The sequence below is a fragment of the Pecten maximus genome, chromosome 12, assembly GCF_902652985.1.
Source record: "Pecten maximus chromosome 12, xPecMax1.1, whole genome shotgun sequence".
Lineage (NCBI taxonomy): Eukaryota > Metazoa > Mollusca > Bivalvia > Pectinida > Pectinidae > Pecten > Pecten maximus.
Window position 1 is genome coordinate 2,515,275 of NC_047026.1, and position 10,079 is coordinate 2,525,353.

Genomic DNA, 10,079 nt, shown 5'->3' on the forward strand with positions numbered 1-10,079 from the left:
GAAAGATTCCAATAGCACTAAACAAATTATGGCGACTATTATGGCTAGGTTTCATCCATATCTGTTAGCTTTGTGACGTCAGCGTCTGATTAAGGGAGTGTTGAGTATAAAGCTCACAGTGACTTAATACTCACCCACAAACATCACATGATAATTAAACTTCCGGTGCCGTACGCCTTATTTCCGGTTCGTGATGTTTACTTCTTTTTGTTAAGATATCACTTGGCCATCTGATATCGACTTCGATCTCCTGGTCCTTAGTTCCTACTAAAGTACATCCTTATTTACTTGAAAATCCACTCCACAACATCTAATGGCTTCCATCCTTCATGTCGGAAATTCAAAAAAATGGTATTTCCCCCCACTGAATGATTCGGAAATGGTGGCAAAATATAGGAAATCTGCAGATTTGAGGGAGGATTTGCTTTTTTTTTTTTTTTGTCTCCTATTTGTGGACACAAAAGTAATGCTACATTTTTTGCGATATTTCAACACACACACACACACACACACACACACACACACACCGACACCCCCCCCCCCCCCCCCCCCCCCCCCCCCCACACACACACACACACACACACACACCCACCAACCCCCTACCTACTACTACTCCTCCTCCTCCTCTTCCTCTTTTTCCGTTCTTGTAATTAAGCGTTCGCCCACAATAGAAAGCTTATGTGTATTGTCTTCTAAATGAGGCAAAAATGTTACTGTTGTGCCTTGCGGAAATGGCTGGTGAGCCAGTTACATTTATTATTTATTTTGCTCGGCAGGAATTCCAGTGTGTCTAAATCAGGGCTTTTCAGTGAGATGTCAGTTGTCGCCAGCAAACTTAATATTCATACTCAAATATATTTTTTATTTTATCAGAAAATGCCTTATATTCTATCTATACTTTAGATATGTTGACAAAACCAAACCTGCACTCTTATTCAGATTTGTAGCACGCCATTTCCTACAGGACGATAACGTGTCGCGTGACTACAAACGGGATGGCATGAAATATGATTAACTTTCCTTCCAGTTGTAAAATTATTCGTGCTTTGGGATTGTCATTGTCACAGCCAGTTCATCCAATACTCCAGAGTCTGCCTGTTCACTACGATGGCTGATTTCGGTCATGTTGCATAGTCATATTGGCAAAACGTTTCTCTTTGTTTATTCTATATAATGCAAAACATTGGATGACGGTGTAGTGTCGATGTATTGTATGGTCGGACGACGGTGTGATCTGGTCGGACGACGGTTTAGTGTCTGGTCGGACTACGGTGAAGTGTCTGCTCGGACGACCGGGGTAGTGTCTGGTCGGACGACGGGGTAGTGTCTAGTCGTACGACGCGTACATTGTAGTGTCTGTTCGGACGACGCGTACGGTGTAGTGTCTGGTCGGAAGACGCGTACGGTGTGGTTTCTAGTCGGACGACGTGTACAGTATAGTGTCTAGTCGTACGACGCGTACATTGTAGTATCTGTTCGGACGACGCGTACAGTGTAGTGTCTGGTCGGACGACGCGTACATGTACGGTGTAGTTTCTAGTCGGACGACGCGTACGGTGTGGTGTCTGGTCGGACGACGCGAACAGTGTAGTGTCTGGTCGGACGACGCGTACGATGTAGTGTCTAGTCGGACGACGCGTACGATGTAGTTTCTAGTCGGACGACGCGTACGGTGTAGTTTCTAGTCGGACGACGCGTACGGGGTAGTGTCTGGTCGGACGACGGGGTAGTGTCTGGTCGGACGACGCGTACGGTGTAGTGTCTGGTCGGACGACGCGTACGGTGTAGTGTCTGGTCGGACGACGCGTACGGTGTAGTTCTAGTCGGACGACGTGTACGGTGTAGTGTCTAGTCGTACGACGCGTACATTGTAGTGTCTGGTCGGACGACGCGTTCGGTGTAGTGTCTGGTCGGAAGACGCGTACGGTGTAGTGTCTGGTCGGAAGACGCGTACGGTGTAGAGTTTGGTCGTACGACGATGTAGTCAAGTCGGACGACAGTGAAGTGTTTGGTCGGACGACGGTGTGGTGTCTGGTCGGGCGACGGTGTGGTGTCGGGTCGGACGACGGTGTGGTGTCGGGTCGGACGACGGTGTGGTGTCTGGTCGGGCGACGGCGTGGTGTCTGGTCGGGTGACGGTGTGGTGTCTGGTCGGCCGACGGTTTAGTCTAGTCAGATTATGTGGTAGTGTCTGGTCGTATGACGGTGTGGTGTCTGGTCGGACGACGGTGTAGTGTCTGGTCGGACGACGCGTACGGTATAGTGTCTGGTCGGACGACGCGTACGGTGTAGTTCTAGTCGGACGACGTGTACGGTGTAGTGTCTAGTCGTACGACGCGTACATTGTAGTGTCTGTTCGGACGACGCGTACAGTGTAGTGTCTGGTCGGACGACGCGTACGGTGTAATTTCTAGTCGGACGACGCGTACGGTGTGGTGTCTGGTCGGACGACGCGTACAGTGTAGTGTCTGGTCGGACGACGCGCACGATGTAGTGTCTAGTCGGACGACGCGTACGGTGTAGTTTCTAGTCGGGCGACGCGTACGGTGTAGTGTCTGGTCGGACGACGCGTTCGGTGTAGTGTCTGGTCGGACGACGTGTACGGTGTAGTGTCTAGTCGGACGACGCGTACGGTGTAGTTTCTAGTCAGACGACGCGTACGGTGTAGTGTCTGGTCGGAAGACGCGTACGGTGTAGAGTTTGGTCAAGTCGGACGACAGTGAAGTGTTTGGTCGGACGACGGTGTGGTGTCTGGTCGGGCGACGGTGTGGTGTCGGGTCGGACGACGGTGTGGTGTCGGGTCGGACGACGGTGTGGTGTCTGGTCGGGCGACGGCGTGGTGTCTTGTCGGACGACGGTGTGGTGTCTGGTCGGACGACGTTGTGATGTCTGGTCGGACGACGGCGTGGTGTCTGGTCGGGTGACGGTGTGGTGTCTGGTCGGCCGACGGTGTAGTCTAGTCAGATTATGTGGTAGTGTCTGGTCGTATGACGGTGTGGTGTCTGGTCGGACGACGGTGTGGTGTCTGGTCGGGTGACGGTGTGGTGTCTGGTCGGGTGACGGTGTTGTGTCTGCATGGTCGGACGACGGTGTGGTGTCTGGTCGGCCGACGGTGTGTTGTCTGATCGGCCGACGGTGTAGTCTAGTCAGATTATGAGGTAGTGTATGGTCGGATGATGGCGTAATCTGGCCAGACGACGGCAGTGTCCCCACGGATGACGGTGTAGTATCTGATAATAAACAGGAAACTCATCATGCTTAATTTATAACTTTTCATTGTGTTGCAGCGTGAGTAACATTAACACGTGTGATCTGCCATCCACAAACAATATACCTACGCCATTGTTTGAACAAGACTATCTTTATCGTGCCAACATGCGCTTATTTGTACTATAGGCTGTAAACCCTGTCAGATGTCGCTTTCATAATGTCATAAATCGTCACGTGCATCCACCATGGTCGTCATATTTCAATCGATAAGACTCTTTCCAATCCATCTAATGTACACATGATGACAAATGACTGCTTTGTGCAGATTTTTATTTCTTACATAATTAAAATTTGGCTAAATATTCAGACGTACGTGAAATTCATAGGACATGTTTGTCCGGTGATACCTGGGAAACAAATCCTCATCTAGAACGGCTTTCGTATTGTAAAAATATTTGATCATGATGAAAGCTTATTTCCTGAGAAGGCGGGGATTAAATTGGGTGCAGTTCCAGGGAGATTCAGCCCTCTGCCAGTATTACAATATTGATGTTGTTTTCATATAGTAGAATTTATTGCTTATAAGCTTGGAAATACGAGATACCTTGAAAGGCGACCTTTACATACAAAAATGTATACTATGGACGAAATCGGATTCACTTTTTTTTTTGCAGTATTTTCACAGATATTTATCTAGTAAAGCCTTTGAGAGTCGAATTTTGTGACGATAATCTATATTGAGTTCGAAATAAAACTCTTTTATCTTAATTTGGTGCTCAAAAAGACACGGTAATTCATTTTATCGTCATTTTAATTGTAGAAAATTTGAGAGTAAACAGCACTAGTAGAAAATATTAATTACCACCATCAATATAAGTCGTGAGATCTAAGATTACGTTAAGCAGCTTGTTATACTGAATATAAATGTACATTTAATTTACTAGTTTTGAGGTAGAAAATCAATAATGTTTTATATTTTCTTTAGAGAGAGAAAACAAACGTTGAAAGTTTTACTTAACATACATTGTATACTCAGCACCACGCTAATGAGCACAAAGGAAAAATAACTAAAATAACACAGAAAGACAGAAATAATACATAATACTGAACGGCAGAATTTATCTTTCCTTTCCTGAATAGCTACATACCAGTTTTCACTGCGTTCCTTGATTGCGTTAAAACAACAGGGGGAATGGCAATGTGTAAATGAAACCGTAATTCTGACACTTAATGAATAAAAAGTGGGATCAAATAGGAACAGCATTTATATTTACACAGTTTGTCTGAAAGAAGTACCACAACACAGCATAAAAACTGTTTCGTTTGAACTTTAAACCACCAAAGGTACAATAGACACAATAGCGATACAAAGACAGACAGACAGATGCCCGCCCTCTCAGAACGCCTTTCTAATTCACCGTTTTCAAGGATCTCGATTGCAATATATATTTCTGTCGCGTTTGATATCGGTAAACTCATTTTTATCATCAATGATGAAGTGTCGAGTGTTTAGCTGTGGCAAGATATCATATTTCCTAATCATGGACACCTCAGTAGGTATTAACGTCCGTGCAATTGTCAATAGCTATGTGATCTGGTGCAGTAATGCCGACGGCTGCTAGCTAATCCCAGTCTCCTGTGTTTAATATACGACATGCTGTCTATATGATGGTGACTTTATTAGACGCCTTTGATTAAAAACAACATTCATCCATATTGGACATTTTATGGGTTTTTTTATTTCTATTTCATCCTGGCTTCAAGTTACAGTATCAACCCCAGTACACTCTTGGCGGACTGGCAGAATTGACTTATCTGTACCAATGAATAGGAAAGAAGAGGGCAATGATAATAACACGATATCCCAGAGAGATCTTGGCGCCCACCATTTAATGGTCTAAATAATACTCTGAAAGATTTCCTGAAAACATCAATCAAACTTTAACTCTCAAAATCTAAGTCGGCCATTTTGGTTTTACCGATCAGACTCAAAATTGAACGGACACAACAAGGATCCAAGGGGAAGCTGCATGTAAAGTTTGAGAAATATACCTCTAGTATATTTTTTTATGAAATAGCGACAATAATCTTCAATTATCAAAATGCAAGATGGCTGTCTATCGGCCATTTTATTTTCCCGATCAGACTCAAAATTAAATGGGCACACCTTCAGATCAAAGAAACCCTACATGTGAAGAAAAATCCTTTCAGAGCTTTTAAAGAAATGACGATAACTTATTCAAATATCAAAATCCAAGATGGCCGCTCGTCGGCCATTTTGTTTTCAGGGTCAGACTCAAAATTGGATGGGCACAGTTAATTGGATAGTTGTCGTAAATGACTTTCGTACAGTAGTTGTCGTTAATGACTCAGATACAGTAGTTGTCGTTAATGACTCAGATACAGTAGTTGTCGTTAATGACTCGGATACAGTAGTTGTCATTAATGACTAGGATACAGTAGTTGTCGTTAATGACTAGGATACAGTAGTTGTTGTTAATGACTAGGATACAGTAGTTGTCATTAATGACTAGGATACAGTAGTTGTCATTAATGACTAGGATACAGTAGTTGTCATTAATGACTAGGATACAGTAGTTGTCATTAATGACTAGGATACAGTAGTTGTCGTTAATGACTAGGATACAGTAGTTGTCATTAATGACTCAGATACAGTAGTTGTCGTAAATGACTCAGATACAGTAGTTGTCGTTAATGACTCGGATACAGTAGTTGTCGTTAATGACTAGGAAACAGTAGTTGTAGTTAATGACTCGGATACAGTAGTTGTCGTTAATGACTAGGATACAGTAGTTATCGTTAATGACTAGGATACAGTAGTTGTCGTTAATGACTAGGATACAGTAGTTGTCGTTAATGACTCAGATACAGTAGTTGTCGTTAATGGGTCAGATACAGTAGTTGTCATTAATGACTCGGATACAGTAGTTGTCGTTAATGACTCAGATACAGTAGTTGTCGTTAATGGCTCAGATACAGTAGTTGTCGTTAATGGCTCAGATACAGTAGTTGTCGTTAATGACTCAGATACAGTAGTTGTCGTTAATGACTCGGATACAGTAGTTGTCGTTAATGACTCAGATAAAGTAGTTGTCGTTAATGGGTCAGATACAGTAGTTGTCGTTAATGGCTCAGATACAGTAGTTGTCGTTAATGACTCAGATACAGTAGTTGTCGTTAATGGGTCAGATACAGTAGTTGTCGTTAATGACTCAGATACAGTAGTTGTCGTTAATGACTCAGATACAGTAGTTGTCGTTAATGACTCGGATACAGTAGTTGTCGTTAATGACTCGGATACAGTAGTTGTCATTAATGACTCGGATACAGTAGTTGTCGTTAATGACTCAGATACAGTAGTTGTCGTTAATGACTCAGATACAGTAGTTGTCGTTAATGACTCAGATACAGTAGTTGTCGTTAATGACTCGGATACAGTAGTTGTCGTTAATGACTCAGATACAGTAGTTGTCGTTAATGACTCAGATACAGTAGTTGTCGTTAATGACTCAGATACAGTAGTTGTCGTTAATGACTAGGGTACAGTAGTTGTCGTTAATGACTAGGATACAGTAGTTGTCGTTAATGACTAGGATACAGTAGTTGTAGTTAATGACTCGGATACAGTAGTTGTCATTAATGACTCAGATACAGTAGTTGTCGTTAATGACTCAGATACAGTAGTTGTCGTTAATGACTAGGATACAGTAGTTGTCATTAATGACTCGGATACAGTAGTTGTCGTTAATGACTAGGATACAGTAGTTGTCGTTAATGACTAGGATACAGTAGTTGTCGTTAATGACTCGGATACAGTAGTTGTCGTTAATGACTCAGATACAGTAGTTGTCGTTAATGACTCAGATACAGTAGTTGTCGTTAATGACTCGGATACAGTAGTTGTCGTTAATGACTCGGATACAGTAGTTGTCATTAATGACTCGGATACAGTAGTTGTCGTTAATGACTCAGATACAGTAGTTGTCGTTAATGACTCAGATACAGTAGTTGTCGTTAATGACTCAGATACAGTAGTTGTCGTTAATGACTAGGGTACAGTAGTTGTCGTTAATGACTAGGATACAGTAGTTGTCGTTAATGACTAGGATACAGTAGTTGTAGTTAATGACTCGGATACAGTAGTTGTCATTAATGACTCAGATACAGTAGTTGTCGTTAATGACTCAGATACAGTAGTTGTCGTTAATGACTAGGATACAGTAGTTGTCATTAATGACTCGGATACAGTAGTTGTCGTTAATGACTATGATACAGTAGTTGTCGTTAATGACTAGGATACAGTAGTTGTCGTTAATGACTCGGATACAGTAGTTGTCGTTAATGACTCAGATACAGTAGTTGTCGTTAATGACTCAGATACAGTAGTTGTCGTTAATGACTCGGATACAGTAGTTGTCGTTAATGACTCGGATACAGTAGTTGTCATTAATGACTCGGATACAGTAGTTGTCGTTAATGACTCAGATACAGTAGTTGTCGTTAATGACTCAGATACAGTAGTTGTCGTTAATGACTCAGATACAGTAGTTGTCGTTAATGACTCGGATACAGTAGTTGTCGTTAATGACTCAGATACAGTAGTTGTCGTTAATGACTCAGATACAGTAGTTGTCGTTAATGACTAGGGTACAGTAGTTGTCGTTAATGACTAGGATACAGTAGTTGTCGTTAATGACTAGGATACAGTAGTTGTAGTTAATGACTCGGATACAGTAGTTGTCATTAATGACTCAGATACAGTAGTTGTCGTTAATGACTAGGATACAGTAGTTGTCGTTAATGACTCAGATACAGTAGTTGTCGTTAATGACTCAGATACAGTAGTTGTCATTAATGACTCGGATACAGTAGTTGTCGTTAATGGCTCGGATACAGTAGTTGTCATTAATGACTCAGATACAGTAGTTGTCGTAAATGACTCAGATACAGTAGTTGTCGTTAATGACTCGGATACAGTAGTTGTCGTTAATGACTAGGATACAGTAGTTGTAGTTAATGACTCGGATACAGTAGTTGTCGTTAATGACTAGGATACAGTAGTTATCGTTAATGACTAGGTTACAGTAGTTGTCGTTAATGACTAGGATACAGTAGTTGTCGTTAATGACTCAGATACAGTAGTTGTCGTTAATGGGTCAGATACAGTAGTTGTCATTAATGACTCGGATACAGTAGTTGTCGTTAATGACTCAGATACAGTAGTTGTCGTTAATGACTCAGATACAGTAGTTGTCGTTAATGACTAGGGTACAGTAGTTGTCGTTAATGACTAGGATACAGTAGTTGTCGTTAATGACTAGGATACAGTAGTTGTAGTTAATGACTCGGATACAGTAGTTGTCATTAATGACTCAGATACAGTAGTTGTCGTTAATGACTCAGATACAGTAGTTGTCGTTAATGACTAGGATACAGTAGTTGTCATTAATGACTCGGATACAGTAGTTGTCGTTAATGACTAGGATACAGTAGTTGTCGTTAATGACTAGGATACAGTAGTTGTCGTTAATGACTCGGATACAGTAGTTGTCGTTAATGACTCAGATACAGTAGTTGTCGTTAATGACTCAGATACAGTAGTTGTCGTTAATGACTCGGATACAGTAGTTGTCGTTAATGACTCGGATACAGTAGTTGTCATTAATGACTCGGATACAGTAGTTGTCGTTAATGACTCAGATACAGTAGTTGTCGTTAATGACTCAGATACAGTAGTTGTCGTTAATGACTCAGATACAGTAGTTGTCGTTAATGACTCGGATACAGTAGTTGTCGTTAATGACTCAGATAGAGTAGTTGTCGTTAATGACTCAGATACAGTAGTTGTCGTTAATGACTCAGATACAGTAGTTGTCGTTAATGACTAGGGTACAGTAGTTGTCGTTAATGACTAGGATACAGTAGTTGTCGTTAATGACTAGGATACAGTAGTTGTAGTTAATGACTCGGATACAGTAGTTGTCATTAATGACTCAGATACAGTAGTTGTCGTTAATGACTCAGATACAGTAGTTGTCGTTAATGACTAGGATACAGTAGTTGTCATTAATGACTCGGATACAGTAGTTGTCGTTAATGACTAGGATACAGTAGTTGTCATTAATGACTAGGATACAGTAGTTGTCGTTAATGGCTCAGATACAGTAGTTGTCGTTAATGACTCGGATACAGTAGTTGTCGTTAATGACTCAGATACAGTAGTTGTCATTAATGACTAGGATACAGTAGTTGTAGTTAATGACTCGGATACAGTAGTTGTCGTTAATGACTCAGATACAGTAGTTGTCGTTAATGACTCGGATACAGTAGTTGTCGTTAATGACTAGGATACAGTAGTTGTCGTTAATGACTCAGATACAGTAGTTGTCGTTAATGACTAGGATACAGTAGTTGTCGTTAATGACTAGGATACAGTAGTTGTCGTTAATGACTAGGATACAGTAGTTGTCGTTAATGACTCGGATACAGCAGTTGTCATTAATGACTCGGATACAGTAGTTGTCATTAATGACTAGGATACAGTAGCTGTCGTTAATGACTCAGATACAGTAGTTGTCGTTAATGACTAGGATACAGTAGTTGTCGTTAATGACTCAGATACAGTAGTTGTCGTTAATGACTAGGATACAGTAGTTGTCGTTAATGACTCAGATACAGTAGTTGTCGTTAATGACTCAGATACAGTAGTTGTCGTTAATGACTCAGATACAGTAGTTGTCGTTAATGACTCGGATACAGTAGTTGTTATTGATGACTCAGATACAGTAGTTGTCATTAATGACAGATAGAGTAGTTGTCATTAATGACTGGGATACAGTAGTTGTCGTT